Source organism: Microcebus murinus, chromosome 3 (assembly GCF_040939455.1).
Source record: "Microcebus murinus isolate Inina chromosome 3, M.murinus_Inina_mat1.0, whole genome shotgun sequence".
NCBI classification, from domain to species: domain Eukaryota; kingdom Metazoa; phylum Chordata; class Mammalia; order Primates; family Cheirogaleidae; genus Microcebus; species Microcebus murinus.
In genome coordinates this window covers 29,607,323-29,621,510 of record NC_134106.1, presented here as the reverse complement: position 1 = coordinate 29,621,510, position 14,188 = coordinate 29,607,323, and the positions used below count along the sequence as shown (strand labels likewise).

The 14,188-nt window shown below is 43.0% G+C and overlaps 1 protein-coding gene across 2 annotated transcripts in view; it reads right to left on the bottom strand.

The window, feature by feature from the left end:
- Positions 1-13,920, bottom strand: part of VIT (vitrin) — a 108,673-nt gene extending 94,753 nt beyond the window's left edge. For both annotated transcript variants that reach the window (XM_012788422.2, XM_076000666.1), the window contains exon 1: positions 13,649-13,920. The gene's annotated coding sequence lies outside the window, so the exon portion shown is untranslated. The remainder of the gene's footprint in view (positions 1-13,648) is intronic.
- Between the last annotated feature and the right edge of the window lie 268 nt (positions 13,921-14,188).

The following is a 14,188-nucleotide window of genomic DNA, read 5'->3' as shown; positions in this document are numbered from 1 at the left end:
ATATTTATGACAGTAGTTCACAACCAGGGGTGATTTTGAATCCCAGGAGACATTTGATAATATTTGAAGGTGGTTTCAGTTGTCATAACTTGGGCGGAGGAGGGAGTTGCTACCGGCATCTGGGGGGTAAAGGCCAGGGACAGAGACACTGCTGAACATCTTCTAATGCACAGGACAACCCCGCACAACAGAGAACCACCCCTTGACATGCCAGTAGCACCAGGGTTGAGAAACCCTTGATTTATGAGAATGTTTATTTCCTGATATATTTATAAGAACCTTATGCTTACTAAAGTTCCAATCTAGGAATTTCCCATAAATATCACATGTACTTTTTTGATGACTAGGGTGTGAACTACTCACAGATTTATTTCTCTCTCCTCAATCACTTTTGATCACCGCCTATAGTCAGAGAAAATCCTAAAGCAAACAAGTTTCCATATGGGCAGCTGTGTGGAATAAAGAGCCCAGCCATGTGTTCAACGTCTGATAATATGTGACTGTGCCATTAGGTTCATTGATCCATGTGGCATGCTTCTACATGTCACAAAACCAAAAACGGAAAGCCTGTTGTGGTGTGTGCATTCCAGGCCATCATTTTGTGCCATGTTAAGAACCTGACGTATGGTAATGCTTACCACATCCACAGAGCCTTCGACCAATGGTGATTTCTAGTGAGACTGCAAACAGTAATTACATTTCTGAAGTGGTAGTTTAGATCTTACATTGCCAGTGGGGGAAAAAATACTAGTTTGCAGGCATGCCCCAAAACGCGCTGTAAAGAACTCCTTCCTAGGGTTATTTATCCTGTGTAATAGAAAGGGGCATGAAGAGCAGTAAACCTAAGGGAAGGGCACAAGGACCCCCCAAAAAGATGAAGTGCAACTCATGGCTCTCTTAGTTACCCTGGAAACCATGCATGGCTTAAATGATTCTTTTGGCGCTTTAGAAGATGAGTTTTTCTCATCAGATACTCCTTTACCTAATGCGGTTGACACTGTGGATTACCCTCACCTCCTCCTGGCAAGTTCTCCCTCTTGGACTTTGAGGATTGTGGTTGCCAGGGGGCCGACTGCTGTGAATTTGGAGCTGGCGATTTGGCTCGGTTCAGCTGGGACCCCTGGAGCCTCGACTGGCCTGAACGCCCTGTGCTTGTTGCTCTGCCTGCAATTCTGAGGCACAGCACAACATTTTCAGGTCTGGCCCAACTTTCCAGCTGAGATAGGAAGGAAGATGAGGGTGTGTCTGCAAGAGCCATGCCTTCCCCATCTGCCACTCAGTAAAGAATGGGTTCATCTCAGATGACAGGGTTCTGGAGGCAGGCGTGGGGCTGTGGGTCAAAGCACATTCTGGAATCCCAGCAACGAGAGGCCTGGGCAGAATGGAGGGTGCAGAGGAGGGCAGTGACTGTGGCTGAGGAATTGAGGGCTCTGAAGGATAAAGTCTCGGAAATTGCCAGGGACCGGCAGATACAGAGTCATTTAGAAGTGAGAGACTGAGCTCTCCAAAGGGAGCCACACAGTCTCATACTCCAAAGGCCCTACTGGCCACCCCTAGCTCTGAAGGGGCCCTCAGCCCCTCCTGTGTGGCCCTCTCCACCATTTTGGTCCAGTTGTATAGCGGCCTGTTTCTCCTTTGCTTTCCTTCCTGGAAAGGTTTAGAACCATAGAGTCCATGCCCAAATCATTGATTGAATGTTTACTATATTCCACACACTGTACATAGAGGATCTAACTTAATTATCATGGTGATCCTATGAGGTAAGAACTATTATGCCCATTTGTCAGAAAAGGAAATTGAGGCTTAGAGAACGTTACTAAGCTGCCCAAGGTCATAGAATAAATATGTAACAGAATCAGGATTCTATCCCAGAGTGCAAATACTTAACCCAACTCAATACCTCATTTTCCCACTCTAGAGGATGGTTTCATCTTCCTTTTACCTTGGTGCACACATATCCTAAGCTTTTTTAAATACTTGGCTGACAGAAGTAAAAAAAAACACTGTAAAATACATACATTGGGTAATAAAGTTGTCTTAGTTCTAAGGTCAAGAGATTTTTTGAGTTGTATTTGAGCCTGAACTCACAACTTTCTCTCTCTCACAAATGTTATTTAGGGTAAAATGATGCACCAGGAGTATTTTTAATTGTAACCAGACATAACACACCCATCTAAATAACATCTGGGTGTATTGTAATTGACTTGTAATGGGATGTTAAAATGGGATGATCCTTTGTGAGTTTCAGCTGTGGCCTCAAGACAGTAGGTGCCAGCTTCTTCCTCTTTGAAGCTCCTCTCATAGTTGCTTAAAGGTGGGTGGGAGTGGGAAGCCCCCTGCCCCCTTCTGCATCTGGGGAGGGAAAGAGGGAGGGAAAATGCCAACAACTTTTCTTAAAGAAATTCTTGCTGTCTGATCTCCAGCTACTTCTCTTGGCTCCTATAAGCTCTGGCACAGTCTGGAGAGAGGCAGTCCGCAGAGACCCTGGTTCTAGGTTGCCTTCTTTAAAAGTCCAGTTTGGATGCCCAGTAACCGTACTTGGCATAACGGAGGAGCTGTGTCCCTTGGGCTTGGGGGCACAGTGGACTGGTGTCTGCCTCATGACTGAGTCATCTACAGAGGAGGGGAAGAGCATATGGCAATCAAGACTCCCGTGTGAGAGTCAGCCCGGGCTGACTGAGGGAAAAACTTAGAGCTATTCTTTCTAGTCATCATTATCTGGGTGTATTTTTCAAAAATGAGCAATTTATTTTCAATATATACAAGTGATGGTTTTCCAATCTTTTGAAACCAGAGAAGAAAGGTTACATCCTTTAACTGATGTAACCTGAGTCAGGTGTGTGGAGGGCTGAGGACAGAGCTCACCAATTGCTCAGGGCCTAAGCGAAGAACTGTAAACTCCCAGCAAGAGCAGATTTATTCAATAGCATCTAGGGAACTACGGGTGAGGATACCCAACCAAGTGGTGGGTCCTCTCCAAAGAACTTGTAGCAGGTGCCCTGTGGGAACAAGAAACCGCTGTAAACCCCTGTGGAGCTCAGGGAACCTGGATACCAGCTCACAACAGTACCACCTACTAAGGCCTTTCTGTCCCTTTCATCTTTCCTCTCCATACCCACTTCAACTCTGGACATGAAGAGACTACTCTTAGTGGCCAAGGGGAAGAGTGGTAAAGGTGCAAGGCAGAGAAAGAGAGGTCAACCATGCCCCCTTCCTCATTGAAGAAAGGAAGCCCGGATGTGGGGGATGAAACTCTCCACTTTGAAGATCATTTTCAAGTTTTTAAGTGTTACCTAATATCATGTATATATGTTAATGACTGAACTGGGATTGTTTGGCGGTATAAATATGAGCAAGATGATCTTTTGAGCAAAACTCTGAGTATGGCCCGAAATATTAAGGGACTTAGATTTCATCCAGGGCAGAGGCAAGAGCTACCCCGCAGATAGTGTGGGAGTGGGCGGCAGGGGGCGTGGGGGGGGATTGAGGAGCGAGGTGGCACCCTCTGTCTGCTGGCCCAAAGCACACCCTTGGTCTCACCTTTCCTGCCCGTTAGTTCAGCCTGCACCACACACAGCGGCTTCCTAAGCACCGTCCCACTCAGAGCCTTTGCATTTGCTCTTCCCTCTCCCTGGAATGCTCTCCCCCAGGGACCCACCCGGGCTGCCCTCTGGCTTCCTTCACGGCTCTCTCTTACTCTGACATTTATCTAATTATGCAAAGCAAATTATTGCCCTCATCTCACTGCTCTCTGCATCCCATTTTCCTGCTTTCTTGTGTTTGTCACAGCCCTTATCACCATGATTCCCTTATGCATATTTGTTTATTCTGTGACCCCAGGTTAGGAAAATGAAAACTATTTTGTTCACTCTTCTTCCCAAGCACATGGAATTGTGAATGGCTCTTAAAGGTGGCCCAATTAATTTTTGTTTTTGCTGTCACTGAATGTTATCTCTGCTTCCCCAAACTTCTTTTTCCTTTGGGAGTGCAGGCTTACTCAGGATAGAACACAAACTAAGCCAGTCTGGGCAAGTTGACTCGCACCTTTATGTCCAAAGCATGTTTTCTCTGTCTGCCACACAAAGAAACCCAGAGGAGGGAATTCACTTAGCATTAAGATGCCAGTGACCTGATCCCTCGGAAACTAGGAAACTAGGCAGGGTTACCCCGAAGGAATAGATTTTTTTTTTCGAATCTGAGAAGAATGTAGAAACAGAGCTCCTTCTCGCTATGGCCTGAAGGGCGATTTTGATGAATTTTTTTTTTACCACATGTCCCTGCAAAAGATCAGCCTTTCTCCAATTGAGAGAAAGAATTTGAGAAATTTTTACTAGAGTCTTGTCAATGTAGAGACTCTATCAAGGAATGTGATTTTCTGAAGTACTTCGAAAAAAATGCCTGATTCTTTCTGTGACGAGCTGCTAACTTATCCTTGGAGTGAAGATAAAGGAAACCTTTTGGAGACAGCTGCTCAGAGCGCATGGCAATGAAGCCTGCTCCGTGCGTGGCCTTCCCTCCTGTCCCACCCCCAGCTCACATGAGAGTCAGATCTTCCCCACACACCTGAAAAACAACTCTTAAATCAGCAGATTATCTAAGAATGGCAGAAATAAAAACATTCCATCCCCAACAACTTCTCCTGTGAGTTCCTGGCTTGCACCCTCTCTCCAGTATTATTATTAAGGTGTCTCTACTTGCAAGGAGGAATATTTTTCTTAGAAATCTGACTTGGCAGGAAAATTATGTTTTCAGGGAAGGCAAGAATTAATTTGGTGCAGTGGTAGAAAAACCAGGATCACGTGTAAATTGTCGCCTGATGGCTTAAGAGTATGAGTTTGGAACTAGACATCTTGGATTTGAAGCTGAGCTCTAGCGTTAGGCTGTGTTACCTTGGACATCTTACTTCTCAGTGCCTTAGTTTTTTCATCTGTATAATGGGGATAGTAGCAACCCACCTCATATGTTTGCTGTTAGAATTAATATGTGAAAAAGACTTAGAACAGTGCCTGGCACATAAGAATAGCTCTGTAAGTGTTAGCAATTATTGGGGTGATGGTTAATCATTATAATCATCATAACCACTGCCACCATTGTCATCACCACCATCCTGCAAAATGTGACCTGCTTGGACACTAGTTTAGGACTTAGCAGAGTTATAAAGCAACCAGCTGAATCTCTCAGTAATATGCTACCCAGGGTGAGCCATGACTTGATTCTTAGACTTCTTGGTGAAGGAAGCTACTATGGTCTGAATGTTTGTGTCCCCCTCAAATTTATATGTTGAAATCCTAACCCCCCAAGATGGCATTAGGAGGTAAGACCTTAGTGAGGTAATTAGGTTACTAGGATGAAGCCCTGATGGATGGGATTAATGCCCTTATAAAAGAGGCCTGAGAGAGACCCCTGCCCTTTCCACCATGTGAGGACACTGGGAGAGAAGGGCCATCCATCTACAAACTGGGAAGTATACCCACATCAGATACCAAATCTTTGAGCACCTTGATCTTGGACTTCCCCATCTCCAAATCGTGAGAAATAAATACTTATGGTTTAAGCCACCCAGTCTATGGCATTCTGCTATAGTAACCTGAGTTCACTAAGACACTTGGAAAGAGAGAAGTTCTGTACTTTTGTTCCTTCCTTCTGTGCTCAGAGATTTGTAAGGGTCTTTAGCCCATTCTCACGAAAATCTTCTAGATAGATGTGCAATTTGGCAATCAAATGACAGAAGAATGACATCTACATCCTTTAAAAGAACTGAAAAAAAAATCTAGTGAAAAAATATGAACTAGAGGGAGAGGATCAAGATGGCGGACGAGAAACACCGCCAGAAAGAGTGTCTCTGCAGAAAAGACAGATTCTAGCAGAAATTAGAAAAAAGAAGCAAGAAGGGGAGCATACAGCAGATGAGGGCCGGAAGGAGGGGTACCTGAGACCCCGGGAGACTCCACGGGAGGAGGCTGCAGAGGAGAACTGGAAGCTGAGACCACCGGAGCAGCCTGGAGACCAGCAGGAAGGGTAGGTGGATAAATCACCTTTCCCCTCCCCTGCATTTGGGACTGCTGGTGGGCTCCCCAGCGGGTGGAGAGACCTGTGGACACCAGCCTAGAGACGGCTGCCGCCAGCTAGCGGTGAGCCTGTAGCGGACGTGACACCAGACTCCAAAATCCCTCGGGGCACCTCCGTGTGCACGGACCCGAGCCACGTGGCAGGCGCCATATTGCCTCCTCCTCCCCTCCGCCGACCTTACCTGCGGCTGCCCAGAGAGACAATACAGCCACCAGCCGGAGGCACCTCCAGGGAACGGGACCTTCCCTTTTGGGACCCTACAGCTGACTAAGGGGAACTCAGACTGTGAGCTCCCTACCCACCAGCCCTCCCAGGTACTGCTGGCACCGTGTTCCCAGGAGAACGGTGCCGACTCAGAGGCTGAGAGACATAGACCCAGCTTGGGCTCCCTGTGGGTGAATTGGGACCAGAACTCCTCTCCCTGGTGGGTATACAGTTTGAACTCTGGGACCCAGAGGTTGGACCTGCAGACCAGATCTCGTGCACCGAGGTCTACCATTGCCCGGGGCACAGAAGGGATATTTGTGAACAGCCTGCTGAGGTGTGTGTGCCTCCAGGGGCAGACCAGCGTCATAGAGGGCAACCCTCCCACCAAAGGGAGGCCCTGCACCCAGCCCAGGCAGCATTTCTGCGCAGGGAACCTCCCCGTCGGCATCACAATCCGGGGAGGCCTGGTGACGTGTGGTCTGGCCTGCTGGCAGAGGCCCAGGAATAGCTGCGGAGTTGGGGAGGGTGGAAAGAAGTGAGGCCTGCTCCAGACTGCGGGTCTCAGACAGCCCCACACCCACAAGCAGACTTTCTGGCTGAGCAGGACCATTCCAGCCCTGCCTTGACAGCTTTTCTTGGAAGCAGAGAACAGAACTTTGACCCCTGCTAACGGCATTGGTGGTGCCTGAGGGCAGGCTTACCCAACCCAGCTCCGCCCAGAACAAGAGCTGTTAACAGGACACAAAATCAACAGCATAGCCTGTTCCTCCAAGCAAACGCCACCTACTGACAGGGACGGCATCTTGCACAGCCTTTTCACGGCACCCACTGACTCAATATACAGGGAGTGGTCCAATCTCACACACAGACACCACCTAACGGCTCAGAAACTAAACAAGGCGTGTGAATACCCAAACAAAAACCTAAAGGAAAGAAACAACAACTGATCAACATGGGAAGAAATCAGCAAAGGAACTCAGGAAATATGAAGAACCAAACAGAAAACACACCCCCAAAGAGGAGCACCAGCCCCCTAGAAATGAACACCAACCAAAATCAGGCAACCAAAATGACAGAAGAGGAATTTCGTATGTGGATCATAAGAACACTCACCCAGCTGCAACAACAACTCAATAACCAACACAAAGAAACCACAAAAAGCCTCCAGGACCTAGAACAAAAGTTCCCTAAAGAAATAGACACAATGAAGAAAAGTTTAACTGAACTCCTGGAAATGAAGAATCAATTCAGGGAACTACAAAATACAGTGGAAAGTCTCAAGAACAGGGTAGATCAAACAGAAGAAAGAATCTCAGAGATTGAAGATAACACCTTCCAACTAAATAAAACCATCACAGAGATAGAGCAGAGAAACAAGAGAAAAGACCAAAGCCTACAAGAGATGTGGGATTATGTGAAGAAACCTAATGTGAGGGTCATAGGGTTACCAGAAGGGGAAGAGGACAACACCCAAGGGTTGGACAAGCTATTTGAAGATATAATAAAGGAAAATTTCCCAGGCCTTGCTCAGAATCTTGATATACAAGTTCAAGAAGCTCAGAGGACCCCTGGGAGATTCAACGCAAACAGGAAGACGTCATGACATGCAGTCATCAGACTGACCAAAATATCAACTAAAGAGGCCCTTCTAAGAGCTGTAAGACAAAAGAAGCAAGTGACATACAAGGGAAAGCCAATTCGAATAACACCAGACTTCTCTAATGAGACTTTACAAGCAAGGAGAGACTGGGGCCCCATTCTCACTCTTCTGAAACAAAACAATGCCCACCCTAGAATCTTTTTCCCTGCAAAACTAAGCTTCATATATGAAGGAGAAATAAAGACATTCTCAGACAAGCAAAGTCTCAGAGAATTCACCAAGACAAGACCAGCCCTACAAGAACTACTCAAAACAGTGTTACGCACGGAGTACCATAATAAAAACTCACGAATATAAAAACAACCAAAACCCAAAGATTAAAGGCCAGATAATACAATGGCTCAAGAGAGAAATCAAAGCAACAACATCCAACCCAACAGAATGAACAGTAACCTACCTTACCTATCAGTTCTCTCAATAAATGTGAATGGCTTAAAGTCTCCACTCAAGAGACATAGGCTGGCTGAATGGATAAGAAAATACAGGCCAAGTATATGCTGTCTTCAAGAAACACATCTAACCTGCAAGGATGCATATAGACTAAAAGTAAAAGGGTAGAGATCAGTATTCCAGGCAAGTGGAAGCCAAAAGAAGGCTGGCGTGGCAGTTCTAATTTCAGACGATTTAGTTTTTAAAGCAACAAAAGTAGTGAAAGACAAAGAGGGTCATTATATAATGGTGAAGGGCACACTTCAACAAGAAGAGATAACAATTTTAAATATATATGCACCCAACTTAGGTGCACCCAGTTTCATAAAGCAAACCTTACTGGATCTAAGCAAATGGATTAATAGCAACTCCATAATCACCAGAGATTTCAACACCCCATTGACAGCACAAGACAGATCCTCCAAACAGAAAATTAATAAAGAAATAATGGACTTAAACAAAACCTTGGAACAACTGGGTCTGACTGACATCTACAGGACATTCTACCCAAAATCCACTGAATATACATTCTTCTCATCAGCTCACGGGACATTCTCTAAGATTGACCATATCCTAGGACAAAAAGTAAATCTCAAGAAATTAAAAAAAATAGAAATCATACCATGTACCTTCTCAGATCACAGTGGAATAAAAGTAGAAATCAACCCTAACAGAAACTCACATTTCTACACAAAAACGTGGAAATTAAACAACCTCCTACTAAATGATTACTTCATAAATGAAGAAATCAAGATGGAAATAAAAAAATTCTATACTCCTACACTGCTGGTGGGACTTCAAATTAGTTCAACCTCTGTGGAAAGCAATATGGAGATACCTTAAAGCGATACAAGTGAATCTACCATTTGATCCAGCAATCCTATTGCTGGGCATCTACCCAAAAGATCCAATGACACTCTACAAAAAAGACACCTGCACTCGAATATTTATAGCAGCACAATTCATAATTGCAAGGCTGTGGAAACAGCCCAAGTGCCCATCAATCCAAGAATGGATTAATAAAATGTGGTATATGTATACCATGGAGTACTATTCAGCTCTAAGAAACAATGGTGATATAGCACATCTTATATTTTCCTGGTTAGAGCTGGAACCCATACTATTAAGTGAAGTATCCCAAGAATGGAAAAACAAGCACCACATATACTAACCAGCAAATTGGTATTAACTGAACAGCACCTAAGTGGTCACATAGGTACTGCAGTAATAGGGTATTGGGCAGGGGGGAGGGGGGCGGGTATATACATATATAATGAGTGAGATGTGCACCATCTGGGAGATGGTCATGCTGGAGACTCAGACTTGTGGGGGGAGGGGGGAAATGGGCATTTATTGAAACCTTAAAATCTGTATCCCCATAATATGCCGAAATAAAAAAAAAAGACAAAAAAAAAAAGAAATGTTAAAGAGAAACAAAAAAATAAATAAATAAATAAATAAAATAGTAGACATAAAAAAAAATATATGAACTAGAAATGGACCTAAATACATTGTTTTCATTATAAGACCAAAATAAAACACAAACACAAAAATATTCTGTAAATAGAATTTAAACCAAACTAACATTTCTCTGTTGCAAGACTTTGGCTTGTAGATTTGACTCAGGGAAGGATCTGGGCACCCATGATCGCAGTTCACCTTTCTCCCTCAGGGAACAAGCTCCGGAATGCAGTGATGGAGGGATTTGCTTTTGCAAGTTGCCACATGACGTGTAGTTTTTAAAGGTGGCTCAACTCAGAGCATCGTCTGGTGCCAGCTTTGCGCCCTTCCCAGGCAGCTCCAAGCATTTCAGATAGTCTCTAAGGATTTTTTTAAGTTTTCAGGCTCTTGAAACATTTTCTACACGATTAAAAACAAATTCTGAGTCCAGTGTCCACAGCTGTTTGTTTTAAAGATGAGGTAACCATAGGAAAATGCAATAAACAAACCTGAAGAAGTCTTTGCTATATTGTGAACATAGGACTCTGGGCATCTCATGGGTTTTAGACTGATTTTCAGCCTTTCACATTCTGGTCCACAAAGAACTCACCTAGATGACCCTAGACTGACTTAAATTTGTTCGTGTGTATGTATTTTTTTAATTAAAATTTTAACAACCCAGCACTATCAAAAAGTTATTTCTGATGCCAATTCCAAGTGTTCCTGCTCTCTTTTTCCTTTCTTGGCCCATTTCCTGCAGGAACAGAAGCTGCTCACTGTCACCTGCATAAGGGCCTTTCATGCTTGTAAAACACTAGCATGTTCCCTGTGCACCTTCTCTCTCGGGAATGTCACCGTTTTCTGCAAACCACACGGAGACACGTTTGAAGGCAGTGAGAGGGAGACCTTTGGAGCTTCTCAAATTACAAGCATCACAGGAGTTGCCTCTCTTGCTCACCTTATTATTTATTGATTGACTGATTAGCTCGCATCCTCTGGATGAAGAGATGGCAACTAGTTTCTAATGACTATCTTAATATCACATAATTCCATAAATCTGTTTGTGCACCATATCCAAAGAGTTAATGTTGAGAAATTTAAAGATGTTTACAAATGATTTGTTTCACAGCTGATCTGATTTCTTATTCTAGTCAAATATATATCTAAAAAATATTCACTAACATTTGGGTACTGACGCGTGCCTGTGCCAGGCACAGATTGAACAACTCTCTGACGTAGGCAGTCATAACAGACCCCTTTTATAGATGAGAAAACTGAGGCCCAGAGACTTTAAGTAACTTGCCAACATTGACATCTTTAAGAAGTGGCAGAGCCTCCTGCCTAACACCCCCAACAAGACCCAAAGCATAGGAGAGCCATTTGGTCTTGGCCTTACATGTAAGACCTTAAATTTAGATATTTCACATTCTCTCCACAGGGGGTTATGAAGATAGTCACAGAGATACACCAGAGAACTGAAAAAAATCTGTCATACAATTTGGATCTCACTGTCCCCCGTATACTATGGAGGTATATATATATATAATCTCTGTCTTGTGAAGCACACAATTAAGTCAAATTTCATTTTTATATACATTAAAGTCTTTAGTTAGGTAAACATAAATATTTAAAACATGCCATGAGTTCTGTAACCCTGTTTGGGTACTTCTTCATTTTGTAACATACAGGGAGTCTCAACCATGAAACTGGCCTGGCCCTGCTTTGACGTCACACAGAACCCGGTGGTCCTGGTGCATGTGGCATTGCGTTTGCACCCAATCCCAGTGCTCAGAACCACAGGATGGGAGGGCATCCTAGAGACTATCTGCCCAACTTCTTCCTTTCATAGATGATGAAACAGAGGTACAGAGTTGTTGAGCAGCCTCTCCCGGTCACACAGCGAAATGCCCTTCCACTGACAGACAGACCCTCGTGCTCTGTCCTGCACCCCCTGCTGCCCATACTCGCTCACGCCTCCCAAGGGGAGCCAGGAGAGAAGTGGCACATGTGGGCACACATAACAGGAACATCCTAGTATAATACATTTATTATATAAATGCTTTCCAATATAATCTATCAATTTTGATTTTGTAGGGGCGGGGTAAAGATTCCATCTCTATAGAAGTTTTTACATTTCAAAACCCCTTTGGAGCTGAGAATCAATATTGAGCCTCAGATCACCCTGGGAGGGAGGGTGAGCAGGCATTGCTAATTCTGTTTTTCAAAGGGGGAAACAAAAGCTAAGAAATGCTATACACCTTTTTCAAGGTAACATAGGCAGGTGGTGGCAGAACTGTTACTATAGTTTAGGACTCCCGGCGTGGCGTGTGACACTGAGCCACACTGCTTTCCTATATTATGCCTTACGGGAGCCACGGATGAGAACAGCACGGGCATTTTTGTTCTCATGCTGCTATTCATAAACCTTTCTCAAACCTGGTGTATTTTCTCTGAAGAAACCACTCTTCATGTGATCAATAACTTGGAGGAAAAGATAATTAGATCTTCTAAACAATATTCATAAAATAAACACTATTTCAGGACGGATAATAAGCATTTCCAGTGTTCCTAAGGTTATTTCCTGTTAGTGGTGAAGTGTAAGATATATTTAAATGAAGCTTAGTCTGGGAAACCAGCATATTGCAGTAAAAAAATGCAGTTTTTCTAGTTTTGTAGTTCTTTGTCTAAGGCTCTTTTACAAAAGAGGTGATTTTAATTCCATAAATAAAAGACGGGTACTTCCGGCTTTCCTGCTGGCCCTAGCCACCACTTGCAGCTCACACACACAGAGAAAATACACAGACAAACAGCATTTGAGCCTGCCTTGTTGCAGAGTGTTTTCATCTTTCAAGAGACCGAGGGGGAAAAAAACCTTAGAACTTTACCACCAAAAATTCCAAATTCATTGCAACACAACATAATTGCAAAATATTATTTTCTTAGCACACACATTTTTGAACAACCACCATGGCCAAGAATGCTTGTTTTTATTTTTACAATAAATCCAAAGAAAATCTTGAATTCCACTTGCAATTGGGGGCTGGCAAAGACACTGTGGTTGTTTGGAGCAAACTATCATGTCTAATTATTCAACCTTATCCTCCCTCTTTAACCTGTGCTTGAGGTATTTATTTCATGTTTATACTGGTTTGACGCAAATCATACTTAAAAGAGATTTCTTGTCCTGTCTTCCTGTGCAAAGCTGAACTACAATGGTAGACTTAACAATGCCAGCCCTGCTCGAGCTTATCAGGAACAGAAGCATTCAGCCTGAGAAAACACTTCCAGGGTAAACAAGACACAGAATTGCACATTGAGCCACATTCCACTGAAATCTGTCTGAATGGAGAGATGTAGAGATCTGAGTTAAATAATCTCTCTTTTAATTTAGAATCAGTGTGCCCATTTCTCATACTGCAATCCATACATTGTTAAAAGCAATTTGTTGTATTGCAATTGTATTCCATATAGGAAGCAAGGTTTTTAAAAAGGCAACATAAAAAAGAGACTTAAATTACTTTAAAATTCTACACAAATGTCATACTTTTCAACTTATTTTTAACCATAAATTACTTGGTTTAAAGAAACAGTGAAAATGTTGTTTTAGTATTAATATCAGTACAGTTTATTTATAATTGATAAATATATATACTACTAGTTGTTTACAAGGATGCCAACTATTACCCACTCCCATTTCAACTCTCTTGAAACTGAAATTTGTACAGACTGAGAACTTGGTCAGGGGATGTAGTATAGTTTCTTAGTGGCAAATACATTTCTATGTTTTTATAGTAATGAATGGAAAGCAACTATATACACAGCTTAGTAATTTATCAGACATACCTTGTTTGAAGAAAGCAAATTTTTTTTTTCAAAAATTGTCCAGCACACAGAATAGATATCCTTGTTTCCTTAAGCTTTTCTGCATCACAAATCCCATCCAAATTATTCTAAAGAAGAAACCAGAAGAGCTCCAAGCACTTTTTCTCTTCTTCTCAGAGGAGCTAATCCAACAGTCCCATCAACCTCTCAGCAATTTGAAAAGCACATTTTACACCACACACACACACACTCACACACACTGCTTCTCACACTGGTTTTAGTGCTGAATTAGGCGGTCCTTTTTTTCAAGTTTCCACTCCCACTTGCTTTTTTTTGGGTAAGGATTTCTAAATATTCTTTTGTAGCCTAAAGTACACATTTTTAGTAAGCAAATTCTACAATTAGACATTCTAGAAAGTAGAAGAAGGGCACTTAGAAAAAATGGAAAATAAAAAATATGCTTTCAAGCAGGAGTAATTACATTTTTTTCTTTCTTTTTCAAAAGGTAGTGAATAGCTGGATTAAACTGCACAAAGAAAGAAAACTGTGCAAACACCATCA